Here is a 27,668-nt window from a genome sequence, read left to right on the forward strand (position 1 = left end):
TGTAGTCTAACTGGGGAGATAAACATAAAATAAGTAATCACAAATATGTGTGTACTTCAAAACAGTGGTAAGGACCTACTGTATAGCACAGGGAACTATATTCAATATCTTGTAATAACCTATAATGGAAAAGAATCTGAAAAAGAATATATATATATGTATAACTGAATCACTTTGCTGTACATGTGAAACATTGTAAATTAACTATACTTCAATAAAAAATAATAAAAAATAAATTTTAAATTAAAATATTTTTTAAAAAGTGGTAGGTGCTGCAAAAGAAAAGGATGACTTTCCTCATAAGGTTGTAAAAGGTTCATAAGAGACCTCAGCTGGAAAGGGCCTGAATATCAGTTCTTAGGTAAGACCTCTTATTAAATAGTAGGCGGTAAATGTTTGTTGGTCAAATGATAAATAGCTGGCCGCATATGGTGTTAGCAGAGAACCTCCCCCGGGCAGTAAAGAGGTAGGTTGTCATTGAGCAGGACCTGGACTAGAAGTCTTCAGACCTCTCTGCTTAAAAGCTGTGTAGCTGTGGGCTCGTGGGCGATTGCTGTGGGCTTCAGGATTCCCCCCCGTCAACTGGGGTGATGCTGCTCTCTGTCACCCTCTGTTGTGCTGAAGTGAAGAAACGAATGAAAGCACTCTGTAAGGATCATGGTTGTGGGTATTAGGTAGTGGCTGCCTCTGAACTCTAAACCCAGCACCTGTAAGAATGGGCCATGGCCTGCCCTGTCACATCACCTGAAGATGGGTCCTCAGTCCCACAGTCCTCTGCAGAAGCCTTAGGACCAGCTCTTGGGGTTCCAGTCTGCCTGAGATGGCTCTCAGACCTTTGATAGCAAAATCTACAGCAGTGGCATGGAGTGTATCTGGCTTTTTACCCTATGTTAAGGGACTAGCTAGCTTATGGGACTCCTGGGAGAGCCCTCTAGCTATGAGAGACCAAGGAGACCAATCGTATCAGAATATGCACCGTCTAAGCAAAGTTTGGGCTCTAGGTAGGCTCCAAGCACATGGGTGACTACCACTTATCATGTGCTATGCTTGCTGCTTTGTTTACCCCACTTCGTCCCAACCTTATAAATCCCCCCCATTTTACAGATGGGAAAACTGAGGAGAGGTTACTTGACTTACTTGTGGTCAAATGCTTACTAAATAGTGAGATAGGGAGCCAGGTCTTTCTGCTTCCCAAGCCCAGGCATGTGGTCCTAATACCAGAGAGACAGCAAACTACCATGCTGACCATTAGAGAATTTGGGTTAGCGAGACCCACAGCCATAGGCAGCTGCCCCGTCCATTAGTGAGGACATCAAGAAGAATGAGACAAAGGTTTCCTTTCTGAAGACAGAGTTTCCGCTCAGCAACTGCTTATGCCTCTATCCCTCATCCATGAGGCCAGCCCAGAAACCATCCCCACCCAGCAGAATCACAGAGGCCTGGCCAGTGTCTCCAGCCATGCATTTAGTCTGGGCTTGATATTTGTTGACAGGGTTCCTCGCCAAATAATTAAGCAACCCATGGAGAACTTTGACCTTACCTTGTACGTGCGGGAGGGCATGCTGAATAAGAGTCTGAACAGGAATCCTGGGAATGGCCCCAGCTCGAGGAAGGAACCCGCTCTACCCCCCGGCTCTTTGGAGTAAAGAACAAGGGTTAATTTCATCCATACACCCTCACTGACTCTTGCTCAGTCTCCCCAGAGCTGATTCAAAGGGAAGATTTATGTGAAAGGTAGAGGCACAGATTGTTACTATTCTGGAAGTAGATGTTACCCTAACTCTGTGTGTCTCCGTTGGTAACACAGACCCCAGGTCAACAACACAAACAGTACAAGCCCCAGTGCAAGCGATAAGACAGGCAAGCTGCAGCTTGTCTAATTCCTGTGCACCTGCGTTTTGGTTGAGGGAGCGGGGATGCACATAGAAGTACGCCAGGACATTGTTCTCCCTGTATCTTAGGGGAGGGAGGGTAGGCTTGGCATGCCTGGCTTTGGGTCTCAGCATCCCTTAACCCCACAACTAAGATGCTGAACTTTTGTGATGGCTAGGGTAAACCCTTGGCTTCTTACCCTCCCTCCCTCTTCAGTCTTGCTCTTGAGGCCAGTGTTACCCATATTCAGGAGAAACTAATGCATTACCCCTGCCATTGCCCCTGTTTGTACAGCTCTGGTTTTGTTCTTATGAATATCCCCTCTCCCCTCTGTAGAGGACTAGAGTCTTGCCCCCGTACTCCAGCCCCCTGGGGACCTGCCTCTGGCCAGCTCTGACTTGCAGACCCTGCAGTCTGCCTATCTCTGCACCATCACACGTCCTCACACCTCTCAACCCCGCCTCCCACTGGTTCCTGCCACCATGCTGTCCAGAGATTCTGCCCCACCTGCTTGGACTTCCACCCACCAAACATGTGTCTCCATGTGCCCCCGTCTAGCTTTCAGGTCCATAGACCCGTTCCAGTGTGACCCACCTTCTCCCAGTTAATCCCTTCACAATAAACAACAGCAATAATAATATCATTTATCATGTATTTATTGTGTAACAGCAGTTTAAATCCATCATTCTCACCAGCTGTCTTGGTCCTGTTACAAGCTCTTGGAGCAGTCTGGCTCTTAGCAGAGGAAATTAAAGGACCCCTTGGTCAGTAGGTCAGTGGGTCAGCCTCATCATTTCTGCTCTTGGCCTTGTTCTGTCATTACCCTTGCTCATTTCCTATGCTGAAGTTGTGCCCTGGTTCCATTAACTAGGTTTATATCTTGACCTTCTTTGCTGATTTTCTGCCTGGATCCCCCATGAAAGACCTCAAGACTGACCTCTAGTCCTTGTGTGAGAGAATCCCTGAAACTTATTGCCAAGCCCTCTGGTGCCATGTTGTGCCAGCCCTCTCATACATCTGCCTGGTAAATGTGTCAGGCCAAACACCAGCCTGCCTTATGCTGGGGTGAACCCACCAACCCGATCCCTTTTGCTGGAGCCTCTGATGCCACTGTGACTCTTCTTCCTTCTGCCTGGAGTTGCAACTGTCATTGGTCACTGGCCTTGCCCTGGTGGACCATTCTGCTGACTGGACCTCAGATCCAATGCATGCTTGTATGTTTTAAAGTATTTATGAGGTTCATCCTATGAAGAAGTTTGGGGTAAGCTGCCTTGACTAAGGCATATACTTAATTTTTCTTCTCCCTCCCCACCTCCTGTAATAATGAGCTATCAATTAAATGCTACTTTTCTGGCTCAGTTTAATAAGTAAATTTATTCTTTGAATTCTCACTAAAGTGACTTTAGTACAATTTAGTTACCTGGCATTTTCTGGTAGAAAAGTAATCTTACTGTGTTTAATTGAACAGATTAAAATGCAATTATCTCAATTGTCAAAAATGTTTTCATAGATTTCCTAGTGGTTTTTTTTGTAGAAGAAAAATTATTCACATTACTGTAATTCCATATAGTGCAAAACTAGAACAAAGTGATGCAAATCTTTGGACAGAAAGGTCATTTGAGTCACTGGAGTGTCCTGAACCACAGTGGGAACTTAGAGCTGCTCTTGATGCACGGCACATTTCTTCAGATTCTGACACCACTCACTTATTTATATAGATGTTTTTCATGGGAATATTTGTGCTGAAGGAGAGCAATAGAGAGACATTCACTTGTAAACGAAGGAGGGTGGTGGGAAGGGGAAATGAAGCCTTTGTAGAACTCTAAAATAAACCAGGTTCTCAGAACCTCTCACTCAGTAATTCCTGCCATTCTTTATCTTGTAGAACAGAAGTGATTGAGAGAATTAAAGAACAGGATTAGCAGTGATAGAAACATGAATTCTGACTGGTGATCCAGAATAACAACTTGAAGTGAATGCACCTTGATCTTCTTACCAGAAAGGACGGTGAAGATTCCCACTCCTGATCCTAATTAGCTGTTATTTACTGCTGAACACACAGCACTGTACAAGGCCTCTGGGTCTTCCTTGGGTTAATTAGAATAAGTGATGAACACAGGGGCACAGCTGGCTTGTTTGGATGATTGAATGTGAAGGAAGAGGGTAGTTTCGCGGGGGAGAAATATTTCCTGTGTTTTCATTGAGGATTAGCCTGTTGATGAGGAAATTCAGAGAGCAAAGGCCAGATAGCTTTTGGTTAACATTTTGCATAATTCAGACTGAATAATCCTACAATTCCTGGTAACTAAATTTGAATCTTTGGCAAACTTTGGAACTAGATGGGGAGTTATCAGATCTGCCTGCAGGCTAAAACTAGCAATCCATTACTGGGTCAATGATTTTTGCATTCTAGTCGGATTGTTTTAGGTTTTTTGCAAACAGCAGAGACCTAAGGACAGTAAGAAAAATGAGGAAAATTGCCAGGATATACATACTCAAATTGAAACCACAAAATCATTAGGAACATGGAGTCGCTCTTTTCTCTCAAGCTCACCCTTGTCTCTGTGGATCTGCTTCATTCTGTTCTGTTTTCTCATAACTTCATTTACCTGTGGTTCAGTTTACCTCATATTCCTTTAATTTAGCTGCCATGTCAATCTGACTCAGCAGTTTCTCGATTTTAAATTCCCAAATGGGGAGTTTCATGGGCTCATACTAATTTTTTGAGCCAGTCAACCAAGTCATAGGTGGTTGGCTAGCCTATGGATAGACTGGGTTTATGTCAGGTGCCTAATATTGGTTCAGTCAGCTGTGCTTGAGGGTCATAGGCCACAGTAGGTTTGAACAAAGCAGCAGAGTCTCTGGACGGGGCAGAGTCTTGCATATAAATAGACAGGCAATGGTTGGTGTCTCATGTATAGGTAGTTTCCTCCTGTTAAAAAGAGGTGAATCTGAACGCTGAATTGTTGGGGGAAAAAATGCTCTGGTGAGACCACCATCTTGGTCTTTTCTCTCTTTGAGTTTTGAAATTCAGTGACCTTCTTTTCTCTCCTGTTGAATGGTGTCCCCTGTACTACATCCCTTCAGTGAGAACACTTTTCTCCTGCCCCCACATAAAAATTGACATAATATAAAAAGCTACAGGAGAAGGGATTCTGAGAAGAAAATGGGCAAATGGGAAGAGAGGAGAAGAATGGGGGGAAAACTGGCTGGAAATGAGATCCTCAATTTCCACCTAGAAATGTGATACATTCCACCATGCTAAGCCATAAATTAGATGATAAGGGGTGGTGATGGGAGGTTTGAGGAAGAGGAAGACGGAAGGAGGTGGGGTTAAAACAAGGGGCAAAAGAGCCTGAAGGAGAGGATTTGGGATATTGGGCCTCAGAAGGTGGGAATTCCACCTTGATGTCTTTGAAGTGATATTGCCAAAGGATAGGACAAAAGGTGAACTTGAAATGGAGATGAACAACAGAGTCAGGCTGGCTTTCAGCTTTCCCTCTTCGCGAAAGCACTCCAGTAGACAAGTTCATGAGCAATCTCTGGGGCAATACAGCTCAGCAGGAGTATCTCAACTTCTAACCAGCCCCAATTAGAGATGCTTCAGAAAACAAACATGGGCATGTTGCAGATATTTTTACTGGGCTGTTATATTTTGGTTTGTCATTCTAGCAAATGGTCAGAGTTGCAGATGACGTTTAACTGTTGGGATAAATTTGTCTGGCTTTAAAACATAACATGACATTTTCATGGAACACATAACCTTTAGGAAAAAGAGAAGGACCTCTTTATTTTTTCATGTATCTTTATTTGGTTCTAACATTAACCATCCATTCTGATCTGATGTCCTATAGTCTGGCCTGCAAAAGCCACCTATGTCAATCTTCCTAGATATTTGGTCTTGGGCACAGTGCTTACATTGCATAAATCACTAATCTTTTACCCTTCTTTATTGTGAATTAAAGAAGGGCCTGCCTGTTGAACTCCTGAATTTACCCTACTAACCCTAGCTCAGATGCCCCTCCTCCTTCAAGCGTTCCTAGAGTTATGTGTCCCCTGTGCGGTCAGCACAAACTACTCGGTATTGCAGTTACTTATTTGCATGATGGTCTCTCTCACTAATCTGTGAACTCCTTTCCTGCATCCTCTGTGGCTTTTTCACTTCTGAGCCTTCAGTACTGAGCACAGTGAGTGGCGCACTGTCGGTGCTCAATGAATGTTAGTTGAATTGAATTGACAGTGCTTAATATGGTTTAGCGTTCACAATGTTCTCAGGGCCCACTCTTCTAGGGGGCAGTTTTGGTGAAGTGGGAAGAGCATGGGAGTTGGAGTCAGGACACCTCTGTTCAAGCCTTTGCCTTGTTCTTTTTGAATGTATGGATTTGGTCACAGTCTCCCTGAGCTTTAGTTTCCTCCTATGTAAAATAGAAATAAGGATTCTTGCTGCTCAAGGCTTTTGTGAAGATGAAATGAAAAAAGTCTGTGTAATGTTAAAGTGCTATATATAAGCTGGATTTCATCAAAATCATCCTTTTGGAAATTCAGAAAGTAATCCTTCTTAGCGCTTGCTCCAAGACAGATCTTTCTTCTGCGGCTCTGTAGCAAACATGTCATAGAGTTGAAAGCTGTGCTGTTGTGAGAATAATAAATAGGAAACATGTAGTATAGTGCCTAGCATACAGTAGTCACTCAGAGAATGAGAGCTGCCATTACTGTTATTTCTACTACTATTATTAGGATAATGTAACATTTCCTCAGCTGGCTCAGAGGAAAGCAGTTGGGTGATCAGAGAAAGGTAGCGGATCTCCAGTCTTCACATGGTTCTGTAACCCTCCATCCTTAACAGACAACTGATTTCTTGGCTCCGTTCTCCATACCCTAATCTTCACTTGTGTGCTGGGAGGATGACTTTGAGCTCAGAGAAGAGGAGCTATAAAAATCCAGGTGAGTGTTGCTGTCCTCTTGAGCATGTACTTAATTCTCTTTATTATCTGTGTCTGTCAGACAGTGGAGCCTCTGTTGAGAATGGTGAGGCTATAAAAATATCTGCATTTATCTGCAAGGCTGATACAGTACTTTATTTGGAAGTTAAGGTGGAGATAGAAACCTTTCAAGTTGATGCCATTGAGCCTTGTTAATTTGTGAAAGGATTTTGTACTTGCCCTCTTTCTTTTTTTTTAACCATTCTTAATTTTCCAATCCTGCTTTTCGTTGGCTTCAAATGTGCTCACAAGAGTTCTGCCAGCTTTAGTTGGAAGGAATATATTTCCGAGCTTAGTTGGACATCAGTTGATTTTGGGCCCTGCCCAGACTTTTGACAGAGAAGGTAGTGTTAAGGGGGTTGATGGTGTCTAGACAGTAAAATCAGAGACTGTGTGATTTATGTTGTATTATAGACATTCACTTCCCGGATTAGAAAAAGGAAACTGGTTTTTATCTAAGGAAGTTACATTAAAAACCAAAGCCCTTGGGTATTTCTGACCTATGAAAAGTTACAGCTTGCCTAGTTTTACATAACATTCTCCAACCCCTTCAAAGACAAGAATTATTGAGAGTGTTACTGTGTAGAGCCAGAGATGAGAATAGACTTCCAAGTTTCAGGAGGCAATTCATAGAACTATATAGTGATCTTCCCAGCTACTCACCTCTGGTTAGACCCCTATAAGCTCACAACACAGTTTGGTTATTGCACACCAGTTTCAGAGGGATAATGGAAAGTTGGAGAGGAGAGTGGCTAATAGCAAAAAAGGATGGAGTTGTTTGGGACTATAAAGAAGATTGAAGATCTGACTCAGGGATCCAAAAAATTGGACTTTGCCTTAAAGAAAAAGCATGCTCTTGATTAGGAAAAAGTATAATAAAAATTTTTTAAATTCCTCAATCATACCACAGTATTTTGTGTTTCTTTTTAGGTTGCTTAATGCTTGTAAACATCAGATATTCATTACTGTGGAAAGTACTGGAAAGACAGAATCTTAATAAGCTAGGCAAATTTGTGTGGAATTAAAGGTTTTTAAAGCCTATGATAGCTTTTGTTTTGCTTTGATTTGGATAATCATCCAGAGCTTCAACTAAAACTCTTAATTCCTTTCAGAAAAGTATAAATTCCTCTACGGAGAGACTATGAGACATCATATCAAAGGCTGCTCTCTGAACTGTTTTAGAACACATGCATTTAAAGTGCTGTTGTCTTATTAGTTTATGAATTAAACTGCTTTTCTATCATTCTTTTAAAAGTTTTTAATCGCTCTTAAAATAGGAAAATTAGTCATCAAACTTCATTCATTACCAAGGAATTGTTTTATGTCCTTATCAGAGCCTAGGTTACTCTACTAGATTTAATTTCAATTTAATAGTTTTCTTCAGATTGTACCTGAGTCCTAACAGGGCACTCAACAAGTGTTAGTTGAACTGTATGTTGAGCTGTTTCTAAACCTTACACGGAAAGCACTTACTTAGTGTATAGTAGCTACATAATTAAAATTATTTTAAAGAGCAGTTTCAGAAATAGTCATTATTTGATATTAATATCAGATATTAGAAAATAGAGAAGAGTTTAATGTATCAATATAATGTATTGATTGCTAAATACTCATGATATGTATGATATGCAGAACTCTTTTGTAGCAGCTGGGGATAGTGATAAAAGCCTTTTCCACAGCATTGTAGCCCTTTAGCAGGAAGACGTAGAGATCAGAACTCCATCAGACACCTGGGGAGCTGAAGACACTTGTTCAACATGTCACTCGAGTTCATGATGTCTAGATTGTTGATTTCCTAGGGTGATAGTCTCCATCCTTCTGTAGTTGCCACAGGTTTAGCACAATGCTGGGAATGTAAGGGATATACTGGGAGATTCTTGATTAATTGGCGAATTGTCTATATAGAAGGAGGCTTTGGAAACTAGCATAAGCTGAAACATTAGTACTTCACCAATGCTAATTATGGTAGAATGCAACGATGGGAAAACTGCAGAAATAACAATAATAATGATCACCATTAATTAATGATAATAATAGTCACCATTAATTAAGCACTTATTATTAAGCACTTAATTCTTCTAACAGCTCTATGAATTTCATATTATTATCACAGTCTTCCAGATGGGCAAACTGAAGTTCAGAGAAGCTAAGTAACTTGACTAAGATCACAAGCTTAGTAAATACTAGAGTTTTTAAGATTCAGATTTAGTCTGTCTTGAGTCAAAAAACCATCCTCATTTTTTATTGAAATATAGTTGACATACAGTATCATGTTAGTTTTGGGTATACTACATAATGATTTGATGGTTGCATACATTATGAAATGATCACAACAATAAGTCTAGTAACCATCTGTCCCCACACAGAGTTACTACAATATTATTGACCATGTTCTTTGTGCTGTATATTACATCCCTGTGGCTTATTTTATAACTAGAGGTTTGTACCTCTTAATCCCCTTCACCTATATCACCCCCACCACACACACCTCTCCCCTCTGGCAACCACCCATTTGTTCTCTGTATCTTTGAATTAGTATTCATTTTGTTTTATTTGTTTTGTTTTTATATTCCACATATAAACGAGATCATATGGTATTTGTCTTTCTTTGACTTATTTCACTTAACGTAATACCTTCTAGATCCATCCATGTCACATATAGCAAGATTTCTTTTTTTATATGGCTGAGTAATATTCTATTATGAATATACATACACACACACACACACACACACACACACATATATATATCATATCCTCTTTATCCATTCATCTATCAGTGGATATTTAGGTTGCTTCTATATCTTGGCTATTATAAATAATGCTGCAGTGAATATTGGTGTGCATATATCTTTTTCATTAGTATTTTTGTTTTCTTCAGATAAATACCCAGAAGTGAAATTGCTGGATCATGTGGCAGTTCTATTTTTAATTTTTTGAGAAAAATCTGTACTGTTTTCCATAGTGGCTGCACCAATTAACAATCCCACTAACAGTGCTCAAGAGTTCCCTTTTCTCCACATTCTCACCAACACTTGTTATTTTTTGTCTTTTTGATGATAGCCATTCTGACAGACGTGAGTTGGTATCTCATTGTGGTTTTGATTTGCATTTCCCTGATGATTAGCGATGTTGAGCATCTTTTCATGTGCCTGTTGGCCATCTCTATTTCTTCTCTGGAAAAATGTCTATTCAGTTCCTCTATCCATTTTTAAATCAGGTTGTTTGGTGTTTTGATGTTGAGTTGTGTATGGGTTCTTCGTATATTTTGGATATTAACCGCTTATCGAATATATCATTTGCAGTTATCTTCTCCCATTCAGTAGGCTGTCTTCATTTTGTTGATAGTCTCCTTCACTGTGTAAAAGCTTTTTAGTTTGCTGTAGTTCCATTTGTTTATTTTTTATTTTGTTTCCCTTGCCAGGGGAGACAGATCCAGAAAAATATTGTTAAAACTGATATCAAAGAGCATACTGCCTATGTTTTCTTCTAGAATTTTGATGGTTTCAGGTCCTACATTTAAATCTTTAATCCATTTTGAGTTTATTTTTGTATACAGAATGAGGAAGTAGTCCAGTTTGATTCTTTTGCATATAGCTGTCTATTTTTCTCAACACCCACCACTTATTGTTTATTTGGTAGCATGTTGTTTACACTCCACATGTTTGTGGGTTTTGAAGTTTTTTTCTTGTAGTTGATTTCTAGTCTCATACTGTTGTGGCTAGAAAAGATGCTTGATATGATTTCAGTCTTCTTAAATTTACTGAGACTTGTTTTGTGGCCTAGCATGTGATCTGTCCTGGAGAATGGTACATGTGCACTTGAAAAGAATGTGTATTCTGCTGATTTTGGATGGAATATTATATATATTTTATATTTATCTATTAATTCCATCTGGCTAACATATTACTTAAGGTCAGTGTTTCCTTATTGATTTTCTGTCTGGATGATCTGTCCATTGATGTGAGTGGGGTGTTAAAGTCCCCTACTATTACTGTATTACTGCAGATTTCTCCCTTTATGTTTGTTAATAGTTGCTTTATGTATTTAGGTGCTTCTATGTTAGGTGCATATATTTTTACGATTGGTGTATCTTCTTATTGGATTGATTCCTTTATCATTATGTAATGTCCTTCTTTGTTTCTTGTTACAGTCTTTGTTTTAAAGTCTATTTTGTCTGATATAAGTATTGCTAACCCAGCTTTCTTTTTGTTTTCATCTGCATGGAATACCTTTTTCTCTCCCCTCCCTTTAAGCTTGTGTGTGTTTTTCTATCTGAAATGAGTCTCTCACAGGCAGCATATATTTGAGTCTTGTTTTTGTGTCTATTCAGCCACTCTATGTCTTTTGATTGGAGCATTTATTTTGTTTACATTTATAGTAATTATTGATAGGTATGTACTTATTTGCATTTTGTTAACTGTTTTCTGGTTGTTTTTGAAGTTCTTTTTTGTTCCTTTCTTCCCTTGTGATTTGATGACTATATTTAGTGTTATGTCTGGATTCCTTTCTCTTCTTTGTGTGTATTTATACAGGTTTTTGGTCATTTGGTTTGTGGTTACCGTGAGGTTCATATATAACAACATATATATTATTATTTTCAGTTGATGATCTTTTAAGTTTGAACACATTATAACAACCTGACATTTTAACTCCCTGCACCATGTTTAATATTTTGATGTCATATTTTACATCTTTTTGTTTTGCATATCCCATAACTACTTATTGTGGATACAGATGATTTTGCTACCTTTGTCTTTTAACTTTCCTACTAGCTTGATAAGTGGTTGATCTACTACATTTATTGTATTTTTGCCCTTTCCAGTGAGATTTTTTTCCTTTTGTAATTTTCATATTTCTCATTGTGTCCTTTCCTTTTCCACTTAGAGAAGTCCCTTTAACATTTCTTATAAAACTGGTTTAGTGGTGCTGAACTCTTTTAGCTTTTGCTTGTCTATAAAACTCTATCCCTCCTTCAAATCTGAATGATAACCTTGTTGGGTAGAGTATTCTTGGTTGTAGGTTTTTTTCATTTCATCACTTTAAATATATCATGCCACTTCCTTCTGGCCCACAAAGTTTCTGCTGAAAAGTCAGCTTATTGTCTTATGGGAGTTCCCTTGTATGTAACTTCTTGCTTTTCTCTTGCTGCTTTTTCTCTCTTTATATTTCTGCCGTTTTACGAAAAGACAACCTACAGAATGGGAGAAAATATTTGCAAATGATGCGGCAGACAAGGGCTTAATCTCCAAAATATATAAACAGCCCATACAACTCAAGAACAAAAAAACAAACAACCCAATCGAAAAATGGTCAGAAGACCTTAATAGACATTTCTCCAAAGAAGACATACAGATGGCCAAGAGGCACATGAGAAGATGCTCAACACCACTAATTATAAGAGAAATGAAAATCAGAATTGCAATGAGGTATCACCTCACACCGGTTAGAAGGGGCATCATCAGAAAATCTACAAACAACAAATGCTGGAGAGGGTGTGGAGAAAAGGGAGCCCTCTTGCACTGTTGGTGGGAATGTAAATTGATACAGCCACTATGGAGAACAGTATGGAAGTTCCTTAAAAAACTAAAAATAGAATTACCATATGACCAGCAATCCCACTACTGGGCATATACCCAGAGAAAACCATAATTCAAAAAGACACATGCACCCCAGTGTTCATTGCAGCACTATTTACAATACCCAGGTCATGGAAGCAACCTAAATGCCCATCGACAGACGAATGGATAAAGGAGATGTGGTACATATATACAGTGGAATATTACTCAGCCGTAAAAAGGAACGCAGTTGGGTCATTTGTAGAGACATGGATGGACCTAGAGACTGTCATACAGAGTGAAGTAAGTCAGAAAGAGAAAAACAAATATCATATATTAACATATATGTGGAATCTAGAAAAATGGCACAGATGAACTGGTTTGCAAGGCAGAAATAGAGATACAGATGTAGAGCACAAATGTATGGACACCTAGTGGGGAAAGCTGAGGGGAGCGGGGTGAGATGAATTGGGAGATTGGGGTTGACATATATACACTAATATGTATAAAATAGATAACTAATAAGAACCTGCTGTATAAAAATAAATAAATTAAATTAAATTAAATTAAAAAAAAGAAGACATACAGATGGCCAGTAGGTACATGAAAAGATGCTCAACATCACTAATCATAGAGAAATGCAAATCAGAACTACAGTGAGGTACCACCTCACACTGGTCAGAATGGCCATCATTAAAAAGTCTACAAATAACAAATGCTGGAGAGAGTGTGGAGAAAAGGGAACCCTCCTACACTGTTGGTGGGAATGTAAGTTGGTACAGCCACTATAGAAAACAGTATGGAGGTTCCTCAGAAAACTAAAAATAGAATTACCATATGATCCAGTAATCCCACTCCTGGGAATATAGCCGGGCAAAACTATAATTCAAAAAGGTACATGCACCTCTATGTTCATAGCTGCACTGTTCACAATAGCCAAAAGATGGAAACAACCTAAATGTCCATCAACAGATGAATGGATAAAGAAGATGTGGTACGTATATACAATGGAACACTACTCAGCCATAAAAAAGAACAAAATAATGCCATTTGTAGCAACATGGCTGCAGCTAGAGATTATCATACTAAGTGAAGTAAGTCAGAAAGAAAGAGAAAGACAAATACCATATGATATCACTTCTATGTGGAATCTAAAATATGGCACAAATGAACCTATCTACAAAACAGAAACAGACTCATAGAGAACTGACTTGTGGGTGCCAAGAGGAGAGGGGGAGAGAGAGGCATGGACTGGGAGTTTGGGGTTGGTAGATGAAAACTATTACATTTAGAATGGATAAGCAACAAGGTCCTACTGTATAGCACAGGGAACTATACTCAGTATCCTGTGATAAGCCATAATGGAAAAGAATATAAAAGAGAAAAAAAAAAGGTCATGAAGAACCTAGGGGCAAGATGGGAATAAAGACACAGACCTACTAGAGAATGGACTTGAGGATATGGGGAGGGGGAAGGGTACACTGTGACAAAGTGAGAGAGTGGCATGGACATATATACACTACCAAACGTAAAATAAATAGCTAGTGGGAAGCAGCCACATAGCACAGGGAGATCAGCTCGGTGCTTTGTGACCACCTAGAGGGGTGGGATAGGGAGGGTGGGAGGGAGGGAGACGCAAGAGGGAAGAGATATGGGAACATATATATATGTATAACTGATTCACTTTGTTATAAAGCAGAAACTAAAACACCATTGTAAAGCAATTATACTCCAATAAAGATGTTAAAAAAAAAAGAATGTATATATGTGTATAACTGAGTCACTTTGCTGTACATCAGAGATTAGCACAACATTATGAATCAACTATACTTCAATAAAAAAAATATAAACAATATATCTGCCTTTTTAATTACAATGTGTCTTAGTGTGGTCCTCTTTGGGTTGATCCTGTTTGGGGCTCTGATTCTTGGCCTTGGATATCTATTTCCTTCCCTAGGTTAGGGAATTTTTCAGATATTATTTCTTCAAATAAGTTCTCTGCCCCTTTCTCTCCTCCTTCGGGGACCCTTATAATACAAATGTTAATACACTTGATGTTGTCCCAGAGGTCTTTAAAACTGTCCTTATCTTTTAAAATTCCTTTTTCTTTTTCTGTTCAGCTTGGTTGATTTCCACTACTTTTGTCTTTCAGATCGCTGATCCTTTTTCTGTATCATCTGATCTACTATTGATTCCTTCTAATGTATTTTTTATTTCAGTTACTGTATTCTTCAGCTCTGTTTGGTTCTTTATATTTTCTAATTCTTTATTGAAATTCTCACTGTGTTCATCCATTCTTCTCTCAAGTTTGTTCAGCATCTTTATGATCATTACCTTGAACTCCTTATCAGTTAGCTTGCTGTCTCCACTTTGTTTAGTTCTTTTTCTGAGGTTTTTGTCTTGTTCCGTCATTTGGAATGTATTTTTCTGTCTCCTCATTTTTGTTCAATTCTCTTTGTTTATGTATTAGATAGGTCAGTTGGGTTTTCCAGTCTTGGAGAAGTCGCCTTATGTGGGAGGCAAACTGTGGGTCCCAGCAGCACACTCCCCTCTGATCGCCAGAGCTATATGCTCTAGGGGTGCCCCCTATATGGGCTGTGTGCAGCCCCCTGTTGTGGCAGGGCAGGCTACCATGGGTGCACTAGTAGGTAGGGCTGGCCCTGGCTGGGTTGGCTCTGAAGTCATGCCTTGTGTGCTGGTGGCAGACCCATTGCAGGACAATGCAGCCTTCTTGTGTGTTTGGCTCTGCGGCCCAGGAGGGTGTGGGGCTGCTGTCAGCCTGCTGGTGGGTGGGGGCATAGTCCCTGCATGCCTGTCTGCATGGCCCAGGAAGGCTTGGGCCTGGGTGCTCACATGACTGTTGGCAAGGCCCCGGGGGGCAAAACGCATCCTCTTAATTATCATCCTGTCATAGAATTTTTTTTTAAATTATTTATTTATTTATCTATGGCTGTGTTGGGTCTTCGTTTCTGTGCGAGGGCTTTCTCTAGTTGTGGCGAGCGGGGGCCACTCTTCATCGCGGTGCGCGGGCCTCTCACTATCACGGCCTCTCTTGTTGCGGAGCACAGGCTCCAGACGCGCAGGCTCAGTAGTTGTGGCTCACGGGCCTAGTTGCTCCACGGTATGTGGGATCTTCCCAGACCAGGGCTCGAACCCGTGTCCCCTGCATCGGCAGGCAGATTCTCAACCACTGCGCCACCAGGGAAGCCCTGTCATAGAATTTTTATTCACTTTCACCACTAGTTTCTCATAAGAAGTTTTCTTTTGACCTACCCTAGTCTGCTAAACAGAGCTTTCTGGGTATCCACATATCATATCCCGAAAGCTAAGGGCCCTTTGAAAATAAATCTTCCCCATTATCATCTTGATTTTTGTTCTGGTTATTTAATGCTGCCTAACAAATTATGCCAAAACTTAGTGGCTTAAAGCAATGACAGAATTTAATTTGCTCATGAATTTGCAATTTGGTCAGGACTTAGTAGGGATAGCTCACCTCTGCTTTGCTTGCTGTCAGCTGGGGTGGCTCAAACAGGAATAGAATAATTATTTACATTTCTGGCAAGTGATGCTGGAAAGACTCAACTGGGGGCTGGTATAGCTGAGGCTTCACAGGCCTCTCTCTCCCTCTCTATGTGGATTTGCCTGTGGTCTCTCCAGTATGGTGGCATCAGGGTTGTTGGGCTTCCTATATGTCAGCTCAGGACACCCAAGAGACAGAGGCACAGAGAAAAAGGGAGAGGGGGTAAAGGAGAGAGAGAGAGAGAGAGCGAGAGCAAGCACACACACATGTGCCAGGTGGAAGCTGTATTGCCTTTTCTAACCTAGTCTTGGAAATCTTGCATCATCACAGTTTTTTTTCATTAGAAGCAATCCACTAAGGCAGACACATATTCAAAGGAAGGGGAGTTAATTTTTTACCATTTGTTGGAAGAATGTCAAAGAATATGTGAACTTGTTTAAAAACTCCATGGTACCATGCATCTTGCTTGAGTAGCTCCTCTGCTGTCTCAACTTTAGTCAATAGGGCTGGCCCTGGGCAGAAATGTGAAAGAAGTATGAGCTGTCAACAACATCCATCACTCCCCAGTTGTGGCCCTCGCCTCTTCTAGGGCCTCTCTTCCCACTGGTAATGGTCCTGTGTGGCTGTGGAGCTTCTCTGCTCTCCCAAACTCAGAACTTTCCAGCTCTCCTGCTCCACACCTCTCCTTACCTCCACCATAATACTCATCTAGATGATTAATTCTCTGGGCACCATTACCAATGCAGCCAGCAGAGCTCCTGCAGCACCAGCACCAGCCAGTACCTGAGCCAGCTCTGACCAAGGCTCATGGTGTGCCAGTATTGCCATAGTACACATTTTCATGAGCCATACATTATTGCTTTCTCATATTTTTTATTAACGATAAGCCACAGCTTTCCCAGGATATTTCTGCCAAAACCTTCATTGTCCACTTTAGTATATCACACTCTTGTGTTCTCTGAAATATTAAATCAACATGAGTGGCATAAATGGAAGACATTAGCTTTGGTATGGCAAACACCTGTTTGATGGCATAGACAAGAGGTGGGTTTGCCTTCCTAGGAAGAAAACAGTTGCTGCCGGAACAGAGCAGGATTTTTTTCCTTTGGCTCCTTTGATGATTTTGATATGCTGGAAAATAAAATATAGCACCTCGGGATTTTCATAAATCTTGCTGCATATTTTTCTCAAGTTTATGAAAATGCATTTTTAGAAAATAAAATACTAAAAACTTTTTAGAGCTTTGAGGAATAATAGGGAATACTTTTTTTGTGTTAGTAAAAGAAATTATTGTACAGTCGTCCCTTGGTATCCTTGAGGGATCCCTGCAGATACCAAAATCCACAGATGCTCAAAGCCCCTTATATAAAATGGAATAGAATTTGCATATAACCTACCCACGCACATTCTCCCGTGTACTTTACATCATCTCTAGATTACTTATAATACCTAATACAATGTAAGTGCTGTGAAAATAGTTGTAAATACAAGGTAAGTGCTATGTAAATAGTTGCTGGTACACAGCAAATTCAAGTTTTGATTTTTGAAACTTTCTGGAATTTTTAAAAAATATTTTTGATCCACAGTTAATTGAATCTGCAAATGCAGAACCCTCAGATATGGAGGGCCAACTGTAGTTCTGCCTGGAATTTCTTCTGCTGTATTTCCCAAACATCATATTTTCATTGTGTTCTCAAAGCTGAAATAATCTGCAGGATTTATGTTGTAAGGGCCAGTGACTCTATACCTTGTTTTAATCATCTTATAAATTGCATAGTGGTCTATTAAGGCACGAATCAAGTCCATTTTCTGATTATAAAATATTATAAAATATAAAAATATTTTATAATCAGAAAATGGACTTGATTCGTGCCTTAATAGACCACTATGCAACTTATAAGATGTAGACGTGGTACATGGACCATGGTACATGTAGACATGGTACATGTAGACATGGTCCCTAAGGCTTTGATTTAACTCCTGATTCTTAATCACTTCATCATACATGAGCAGTGCGTCTTATGCTATTTAATCCCGCTTCCATAAGCAGCTGTCTTCAATCTTTGCTATTGAGGAGGATGCAATACGCTGTACCAGGGATTCTGGTATGTTACTGCAGTGCCAGATTATAAGGCTGAGTTCAGACACAGTTGAGTGTCACCATCACTAGTGGCCATTTAGTGAGTATTTACTGTGTGACAGGATCTTGAGATTTTTATCTCATGAAATCCTCTAAGGTAGATGTTAATATCCACATTTTACAATCAACAAAACTAAGGCTCCAAGAGATTAAATAATTTGCCCAAGATTACTTACCAGTACATGTTGCAAACTTGATTCTAAACTGGACTTTCTGACTCTCCAGCCCTTGCTGTTAGCCTAATATACTCTACTATCACCATTAGTTGTAAAGAATTACTTTACTAATTCTCCATTCTTTTACCCCCTCCCACTGCCTTATCGTAATGCAGACAGCTCCCAGTTGCTAGAGGATGCTCTTTCTTTCCAGTGGTATTGCTATAAATAAATCCTTTTCCTCATGCACTGTGAGGTAACATTCATGTAAAAAGAGAATCCAAATAAAATTCTGGGAGTTTGCAGAGTTTCTATTTGCATGAGAGACAAAGAAGTCTTATAGGGTTCAGTGACATTGAGTTGCCATGTAATGAATATCTTTTTATAATTGAGTTGAACTCCTAGGAAGCATTGGAATTGATAGTCAGCCTTGGATTGAGACAGTGAAGCAAGGAGGAAGGACCTGGGCTGCCTCCCACTGCCCTGTGTTAATTGGACTATTATATGAGCAAGCCTGGGGGAGACTTATGCAGAGTTCAGTGAGATGATAAACTATGAGAAACTGAAAGAGTAACTCTAGTAAAACGAATACTGCTAAGCAAGAAATACCTTTAAAAATTAGGAACCTGGAAGGTGTAGTGTGCTTCTTCCAACTCTTAACAAAAGTTGCTGGAGAAAGAAAGGATGGAGCAGAGACTCCCAGATTGGTACCCACATTGAAGCAGTGAAAATCAGGATTCAAAGCCTCATCAGCTGACTCTAAAGTTGGTGACAATGAGATGAGTTTGCCATACAAAAGTTCATGATAGTTGAGGGTCTGATGACAATCCCCTTTTAACTTCAGCTTGTGTTGTCATCTAGCCAACTCTTATGATAAAAGTCCTACATGAGGTCAATGTGCTAGGTACTGCACCATAGTCTACTAGGGTTGGGGGTGGGAAGAAGAATAAACAGACAACTGTAACAGTGATAAGAACTATGATTGAGAGAAACACTGAGTACAGTGGTCTAAAATAGGTAGGTCTGGAGGACTTAACATAAGTGGTGTAATCTGAGATGAGATGAACATTTATTTGTTTTTAAGGATATTTTTATTACTTTCAGATGCGTGTGTTTGTATACATTTATCGCAGAGAAATGAAAACTTTAAAAACTTATATAATACTATGTTGAATAAGAGTGAGTGGTGACAGTGAATATCCCTGCTTTGTTCCTGATCTAAGAAAGAAAGTATTTAGTCTATCACCACTAAGTTTAACGTCATCTGTAAGGTTTTTATAGGTGATGTTTACCAAGTTGAGGAAGTTCTCCTCTATTCTTATGTTTTTGAGTGTTTTTATCATGAGTGAGTGTTGAATTTTTAATGTTTTTCTGCATCTATTGATATGGTTATATGAGTTTTCTTTTTTAACCTGTTATATGGTAGATTGTGTTATTTATTCTTGAAATATTGGACCAGCCAACTTGATTATAGTATACAGTTTTTTATATATTTCTGAATTCTATTCGCTAATATTCACTTATGGATGTTTGTGTCTATGTTTATGAGGGATATTAGTCTGTAGTTTTCTCTGTGTGTGTGTGTGTGTGTGTGTGTGTGTACTGTCTTTGTCTGGTTTTGGTATTAGGATAATCCCAGCTTAATAAAATCAATTGGAAAATGTTCCATCATCTTCTTTTTTCTGGAAGAGATTGTATAAAATTGGTGTTAAATCTTCCTCAAACATTTGGCAGAATTTTCCAGTGAAACCATCTGGGCCAGGAGAGTTCTTTTACGAAGTTTTAAAATTATCAATTCAATTTCCTTAATAATTATAGCACTATTCAAATGATCAGTTTCATCTTGTGTGAGTTGTGGTGGTGATTTGTGTTTTCCGAGGGATTGGTCTGTTTCAATCTAAGTCGTCAAATTTATGAGTGTAGAGTTGTTGATAGTATTCCCTTATTATTTGTTATATGTCTTCAGGGTCTATAGTAATAGCCCCCATTTCATTCTTGATATTGGTAATCTGTGTCTTCTCTCTTTTCTTGTCAGTCTTGCTAGCGGATTGTCAATTTTATTGATCTTTTCAAAGAACCAGCTTCTTGTAACATTGATTTTCTCTATCGCTTTTTCTGTTTCCATGTCATTGATTTCTGCTCTTATCTTTATTATTTTCTTCCTTCTACTTGCTGTGATCTAAGGGGGCTTTTGCTCTTATTCTATGTTCTTGAGGTGAAAGCTTAGATTATATGTGACTTTTCCTCTTTTTCAATCTAAGCCTTTAGTGCTCTAATTTTCCTTCTTAACACTACTTTAGCTGTGTTCCACAAATTTTGATATTTTTATTTTCATTCATTTCACTGTATTTTTTAATTTCCCTGAGACTTTGTCTTTGACCCATTGACCACGTAGAAGTGTGTTATTTAGTTTCCAGGTATTTGAAGCTTTTCCTGTTATCTTTCTGTTATTAATTTCAGGTTTGATTCCATTGTGGCCAAAGAACCCACTGTATAAGCTCTTTTTTTTTTTTTTAATCATTTGCTTTTTTTTTTTTAATTTTATTTATTTATTTATTTATTTATTTATTTATTTATTTATTTATGGCTGTGTTGGGTCTTCGTTTCTGTGTGAGGGCTTTCTCTAGTTGCGGCAAGTGGGGGCCACTCTTCATCGCGGTGCACGGGCCCCTCACTATCGCGGCCTCTCTTGTTGCGGAGCACAGGCTCCAGATGCGCAGGCTCAGCAATTGTGGCTCATGGGCCTAGTCGCTCCGCAGCATGTGGGATCTTCCCAGACCAGGGCTCGAACCCATGTCCCCTGCCTTGGCAGGCAGATTCTCAACCACTGCGCCACCAGGGAAGCCCAAGCTCATTTTTTTTTAACTGATGAGATTTGTTTTATGGCCCAGGATATACTAAGTTAACCATGTCTTACTATATGTTCTGTGGGCACTTGAAAAGAATGTGTATTCTGCTGTTGTTGGATGTTCTATAAATGTCGATTAGATGCTGTTGGTTGATGGTGTTGTTGAGTTCTTTTGTATCCTTCTTGATTTTACATGTAGTTGTGCTATCAATTGCTGAAAGAAGGGTGTTGAAGTCTCCAATCATATTTGTTGATTTGTCAGTTTCCCTTTTCTGTTCTATCAGTTTTGCTTAACATATTTTACAGCTCTATGGTTTGGTGCTTAGCCATTTAGGATTGCTAATGTCTAGTGTTAATTGTTTATGTCTTCCAGACAGATTGTCCGTTTTAGCCTTTTGTAATGTTTCACTCTCTCTGGTAGTTTTCTTTGCTCTGAAGTCTATTTGACATTTATATAACTACTCCTGTTTTGTTTTGACTAAGGTTTCCGTACTACATTTTCTGTCTTATTTTCAAACCTACCTATGTCATTATGTTTGAAGTGAGTTTTTTGTGGACAACATATACTTCTGTTAGATATTTTAACCACTTCAAACTCTGACTTTTAACTGGTATATTTAGATCATTTGCAATTAATGTAATTATTGATATTTTAGAGCTAAGTCAGCCATTTTATTTTTTGTTTTCTGTTCTATTTTTCACTTCTCCGCTTTCTTCTTCCTACCTTCCTGTTGATTATGAACAATCTTTAGAACTTTATTTTTATTTATCTATAGTGTTTTTGAGTATATCTCTTTGTATAGCTTTTTTAGTGATTGCTCTAGGTATATTACATATACATAACTTATCAGTTTGAGACATTTTATCAGCTTGAGTGAAGTATCAAAGCCTTTCCTTCCTTTACTTCCCTTTACCTTCCTTAATTTATAATATAATTGTCTTAAATATTTCCTCTACCTACGTTTGGAATCACATCAGGAGTTATTATAATTCTTGCTTCAAATGTCAAGCATTATTTAGAAAACTCAAGAGGAGAATGGCATTGAGTTATTCATATTTTTATTGTGTGTTGCTTTTCTTCTTTCCTAATGTTCTAAGATCTCTTCTTTTATTATTTCCTGTCTGTTAAGAGAACTTTCTTTAGCCTTTTTTTTTTTTTTTTTTTTTAGGGTAGGCCTCCTTGTGACAAATTCTCATAGCTTTCATTAATCTGAGACTGTCTTGAATTTCATTCCTGAAGAATATTTTCATTCCTGAAGAATATTTTCGTTGATATAGGATGTTGGATTGACAATTCTTTTTTTTTGCAGGGGGGCAGTTATTTGAAAAATGTTCTGTTTCCTTCTAGTCTTCACAGTTTCTGGTGAAAATCCACTCTTATTTGTATTGTTTTCCCTCTATAGATAAGTTGTTGTTTCTTGCTGCTTCTACGATTTTTGTGTTTTTAATTTTCAGAAGTTTCACCATGATGTGTCTTGGTGTGGATTTCTTTGAGTTTATTTTCTTCGGAATTTGTTCAGCTTCTTGAATCTGTAGGTTTATGTCTTTTGCCAACTTTGGGAAGTTTTCAGCCGTTATTTCTTTAAGTGCTTTTTCAGCTGTACCCTCTTTCTCCTCTCCATCTGGGATTCAGTGACATGATGTTAGAATTTTTTTGTAGTCCCACAGGTTCATTTGGTTCCTCTTTATATCTCTATTTCTTTGCTACAACCTTCTGTTTTTCCCTTTGTTTCAGGCATTTTGTAATTGCTCATCAGAATACTTTTATGATGGCTGCTTTAAAATCTTTGTCATATAATTCTAACGTCTCTATCATCTTAGTATTGGTATCTGTTGATTCTTTTTAAAACTCAAATTGTGGTTTTCCTTGTCCTTGGGATAATATATGACTTTTCAATTGAAACCTGAACATTTTAGGTGTTATAAGACTGTGGATTTTATTTAAACCTTTTGTTTTAATTAGCTTCCTCTGACACAGCTCTGGCAAGGGAAAAATGAGGGCACTACTTCAGTACCTGTATCTGGCTTCTTTTGCTCAGTATAACCTCTTGAAATTCCTTTACCCATTGTGTTTATCTATTATGTTGAATCCAAATTCAATATCTATTATGTTGAATCTGATCAATTTTGGGAGAAATGACATCTTAACAATATTGAATTATACAAAGAAGACCCAAATATTTATTTAGGTCTTATTTAGTGTCCCCCAGCAATGTTTTGTAATTTTGCAGTTTCCTTAACTAGTTGATCTTTTTGGTGCTATTATAAATGGTATTGTTTCTTAAAATTTATTTTCCAGTTGTTTATTGCTAGTATATAGAAATACAATTGTTTAAAGTGTGTATAGTGACTATATACACAACCTTGCTAAATATACTTATTAGTTCTATTAGTTTTTTGTGGATTTTGTAGGATTTTCTATGTACATGATTATGTCATCTGAAAAAAAACCCCATAGTTTTACTTCTTCCTCTCTCAACAATGTATCTTTCCTTCCTCCCTCCCTCCCTTCTTTCCTTCCTTCTTTCCTTTCTTTTTTTTTTTCTTTCTGGACTTAACGCTCTAACTAGGATGTTTAATACAGCATTGAAAGAGGTTGTGAGAGTGAACCATCCTAGCCTATTTCTGATCTTTAGGGAAAAAGCATTTAGTGTTTCACCATTAAATATGATATTAGTTGTAAGTTTTTCATAGATGCCCCTTGTTAGGTTGATACTCCTAATTTGCTAAGGATTTTTCTGAGTTTCATGAAAGGTATTAAATATTTTCATATAACTTTTCTGCAGCCATTGAGATAATCATATAATTTGCTATTCTGTTAATAGCAGAAGTATTCTGTGAAGTGATATATTTTTTAAAATGTAATAAATAATAACTATTTAAATCAATGATCTTTTAAACATAAAAGTATTCTTATTAAAAATTATCACAAGTTAAGGAGACCCATTTTCACCTTTATTTAATATTTTTCTTGAATTTCTGGCCAATGCAATAAAATATAAAACAGAAATAAGTGGCCTAGCACCATCATATGTGCTATGCTCACTTCCATCTAACCACTGCCCAGAAACACTCCCTCCTTAGGACTTTGCACTGCCTGTTCTGTCTGCCTTGAACACTCCTCTCTTAGACATATGCATGGCCCACTTCCTCACTTTCATCAAGCCTTTCCTCAGAGAGGTCTACACAGACCACCTTATTTAAAATTGTGAAACCCTCCACCTCCTGCCTTCCTTATCTCCCTTATTCTGCTCTGTTTTTCCATAGGATTTATCACCTTTTCACATACTATATTTATTATGTTTATTTATTGTTATTTTCCTCCACTAGAATGTAAGCTCCACTAAAGCGGGAATTTTTGTGTGTATTATTCATATATGTTCTCCTATTGTCTAGTATCATGCCTAGTATAGTAGATGCTCATTAGATATGTATTGAATGAGTGAGTAATTATTGGAAAGGAAGAGACTAAAATCATGATTATTTGCCTTGTTAAATTGTCTAATTAGAAATCCCAAGGCAATCAAATAGAGAACTATTAAAACTAACAGGCAACAACCTAAATGCCCATCGACAGATGAATGGATAAAGAAGATGTGGTGGGCTTCTCTGGTGGCGCAGTGGTTGAGAATCTGCCTGCCAATGCAGGGGACACGGGTTTGAGCCCTGGTCTGGGAAGATCCCACATGCCGCGGAGCGACTAAGCCCGTGAGCCACAATTGCTGAGCCTGCGCGTCTGGAGCCTGTGCTCCGCAACGGGAGAGGCCACGATAGTGAGAGGCCCGCGCACCACGATGAAGAGTGGCCCCCACTTGCCGCAACTGGAGAAAGCCCTCACACAGAAACGAAGACCCAACACAGCCATAAATAAATAAATAAGTAAATACATAAAATTAAAAAAAAAAAAAAAAAGATGTGGTACATATATACAATGGAATATTACTCAGTCATAAAAAGGAACACAGTTGGGTCATTTGTAGAGATGTGGATGGACCTAGAGACTGTCATACAGAGTGAAGTAAGTCAGAAAGAAAAAAACAAATATCGTATACTAACGCATATATGTGGAATCTAGAAAAATGGTACAGATGAACCGGTTTGCAGGGCAGAAATTGAGACACAGATGTAGAGAACAAATGTATGGACACCAAGGGGGGAAAGTGGGGTGGGGGGTGGTGGTGGTGGTGGTGGGATGAATTGGGAGATTGGGATTGACATATATACACTAATATGTATAAAATAGATAAGTAGTAAGAACCTGCTGTATAAAAAAATTAATTTAATTAAATTAATAAATATCACAATATATTATGAGGATATCCATTTTTTCTAAATGAATTTATAAATTTAATCATCTTTAATATTCATATTATTTAGTATTATATTTCCAGTCAAATCCCAGCAGGATTATTTTGCTTTGACAAATGAGTTAAAGCTTGTATAGATTCAAGAATAAGTGGGCAGAAGTAACCAAGAGTACTTTTGAAGCAGGGGGGATTATATTTGGTTAGAGAATTTCCCTTATTATAAGGTATTGAAGCATAATATTATACAATAATAATTCAAGTGGTACTGGTGCAAGAGTAGACATAAAAATTAATGAAACATAGTAGGTAGTCTAGGACCTAGACTCGAATATACATAAGGATTTAATAAATGTGTTAGGAGGCATCACAAATCACTGGGGCTGGGCAATTTATTAATCATTTTTTAAAATTAAGGTGTCACGGGACACATCAAAATAAATTCTAGATAGATCAAAATGCTAAATATAAAAACTAAAAAATAATGAACCATGAAGGAAAAGAGAAACAAGTCATGTTATGTGTTATTAGGATGGGCGGGGGGAGCAGTGTAACTGTAAAACAGGGAAAGGAATCACAATGGGAAAAATCAATCACTTTCACTACTTTTTACACCCTAATATCATCCATTAAGTTGACTTTTAATTAATAAAAAATATGGTATACAGAAATGTTGAGTTGTTTTCTTTGAATCCTACATTTCATCTAAATAACGGAAATAAATAATCTGAGGTTTATGTGTTTCTTTTCTATAAAATAAAATATCAAAAGCATTGAACATATTATACATGGATTTTGAATTAAGTAAATCAGAAATCATAAAATATTTATTTTTCTCTTAAATTTAAAGCTTTCCTAGCATTTCCCTCCATAATTAACATAGCATGGGCTATAAATAATACATCTATGTTGTATTACATGGTTGTTAGCTTGTTGAGATTGTTGTTTTTATGAAAGAACATGGATGATTTTAATGATTTTCTTATGAAAGAATGGTACAAAATATGGAAGCTTCAGGTTTTTAAAAATTTGCTCATTTTTTCCAGCTTAAGAATTTAGTACAAAAAGAGTAGATCTTAAAAGTTTTCATCACAAGAAAAAAATTTTATAGAAATGTATGGTGATGAATGTTAACTATACTTATTGTGGTGATCATTTCACAGTATACAAATAACAAATAATTTTGTTGAAAACCTGAAACTAATATGTCAATTGTATCTAAATAAAAAATAATAATTTGATACAAGTTTTATGTATATTATTGAATATTTGTTTGCCTGGTTGTTGGATTAACAATAGTACCTGTGAAATTCCTTGCAATTTTGTATATTAATTAGCCTTCTTTAGAAAGTTCTATTGATGTTCTCAGATTGTGTGCTAGATTTTTTTTGCATTATTACAGTTGTCATTGTTGTTTAGTGTTAAGGATGGAAAATCTCTACAGATGTCAACCCAATACTTGATGCATTTTCCAGAAATCGTTGAGGGGAAGTAGATTTCATATGCAGAAGTGAAGAAGAAGGCCTCCTTCCTTCCCCCCTCCAGGCAAGCTTAAACCCTACACTGCTTTGCTGCCACTCCCTTCCTCCAGGTCTGCCAACTCAGCTCCCTTGCCAGGTCCTTGATGTTTTACCTCCTAATTGCAACTCTTCTTGGCATCTCAGCCTTTCCACAAAAATTCTCTAAGTGGCACATAAAGGACCTTAAAAACAAAAACAAAAACAAAATGAGTACTGTATGTATATATATATATATATATATATATATATATATATACAGCCTGGCCCCAAACCAGTTTTGTTACTTGGATTGGTATCACACAATGTAGAGTGTCATAGAGTGGATTCTATGGTTTGGAGTCATCTTCTCTGAACCTAGAAGTTTAAGCCAAAATTAAATGGAGAATTACAAGATCTGGAGTATTATTTTGTTTTGTTGGTTTTGGTTTTTGGGAGTCAGTCCAAGTCCTGATCAGTTCATGCCCCTAATTTGCTTTCACCACATTATGCCTTCAAGATGCTAAAATACCAGAGTGGAAAGGAAAAAATTCTGTTGGATTTTTGGATGGCTTAAATACTAAACATTTGAATTAACTAATGGAAGGTGGAGTAGAGAAACCAAATCATCAAGTAAACTAAAATTCATTTATATTTGTTTCTGGAGTATGTCATGTGATATTTTCCTGGGAAGATTCGCATTCTTAATTATGTTTGGTTTACAATAATATTAAAATAACCACATTTCCTGAGTACAATTCAATTGTGCCATTAAGGGATGTGGTATTCTTTC

At 38.0% G+C, this 27,668-nt stretch overlaps 1 protein-coding gene across 7 annotated transcripts in view; it reads left to right on the top strand.

Moving 5' to 3' along the window:
• Positions 1–27,668, top strand: part of DDAH1 (dimethylarginine dimethylaminohydrolase 1) — a 248,395-nt gene that overhangs the window by 120,056 nt on the left and 100,671 nt on the right. The window contains exon 3 of one of the 7 annotated variants that reach the window (XM_082410545.1): positions 6,719–6,816. The exons of the other annotated variants lie outside the window; for them this stretch is intronic. The gene's annotated coding sequence lies outside the window, so the exon portion shown is untranslated. The remainder of the gene's footprint in view (positions 1–6,718; positions 6,817–27,668) is intronic. 7 annotated transcript variants of the gene reach the window in all.

The sequence above is a fragment of the Balaenoptera physalus genome (assembly GCF_965194825.1).
Source record: "Balaenoptera physalus genome assembly, chromosome: 1".
Taxonomy (NCBI): domain Eukaryota; kingdom Metazoa; phylum Chordata; class Mammalia; order Artiodactyla; family Balaenopteridae; genus Balaenoptera; species Balaenoptera physalus.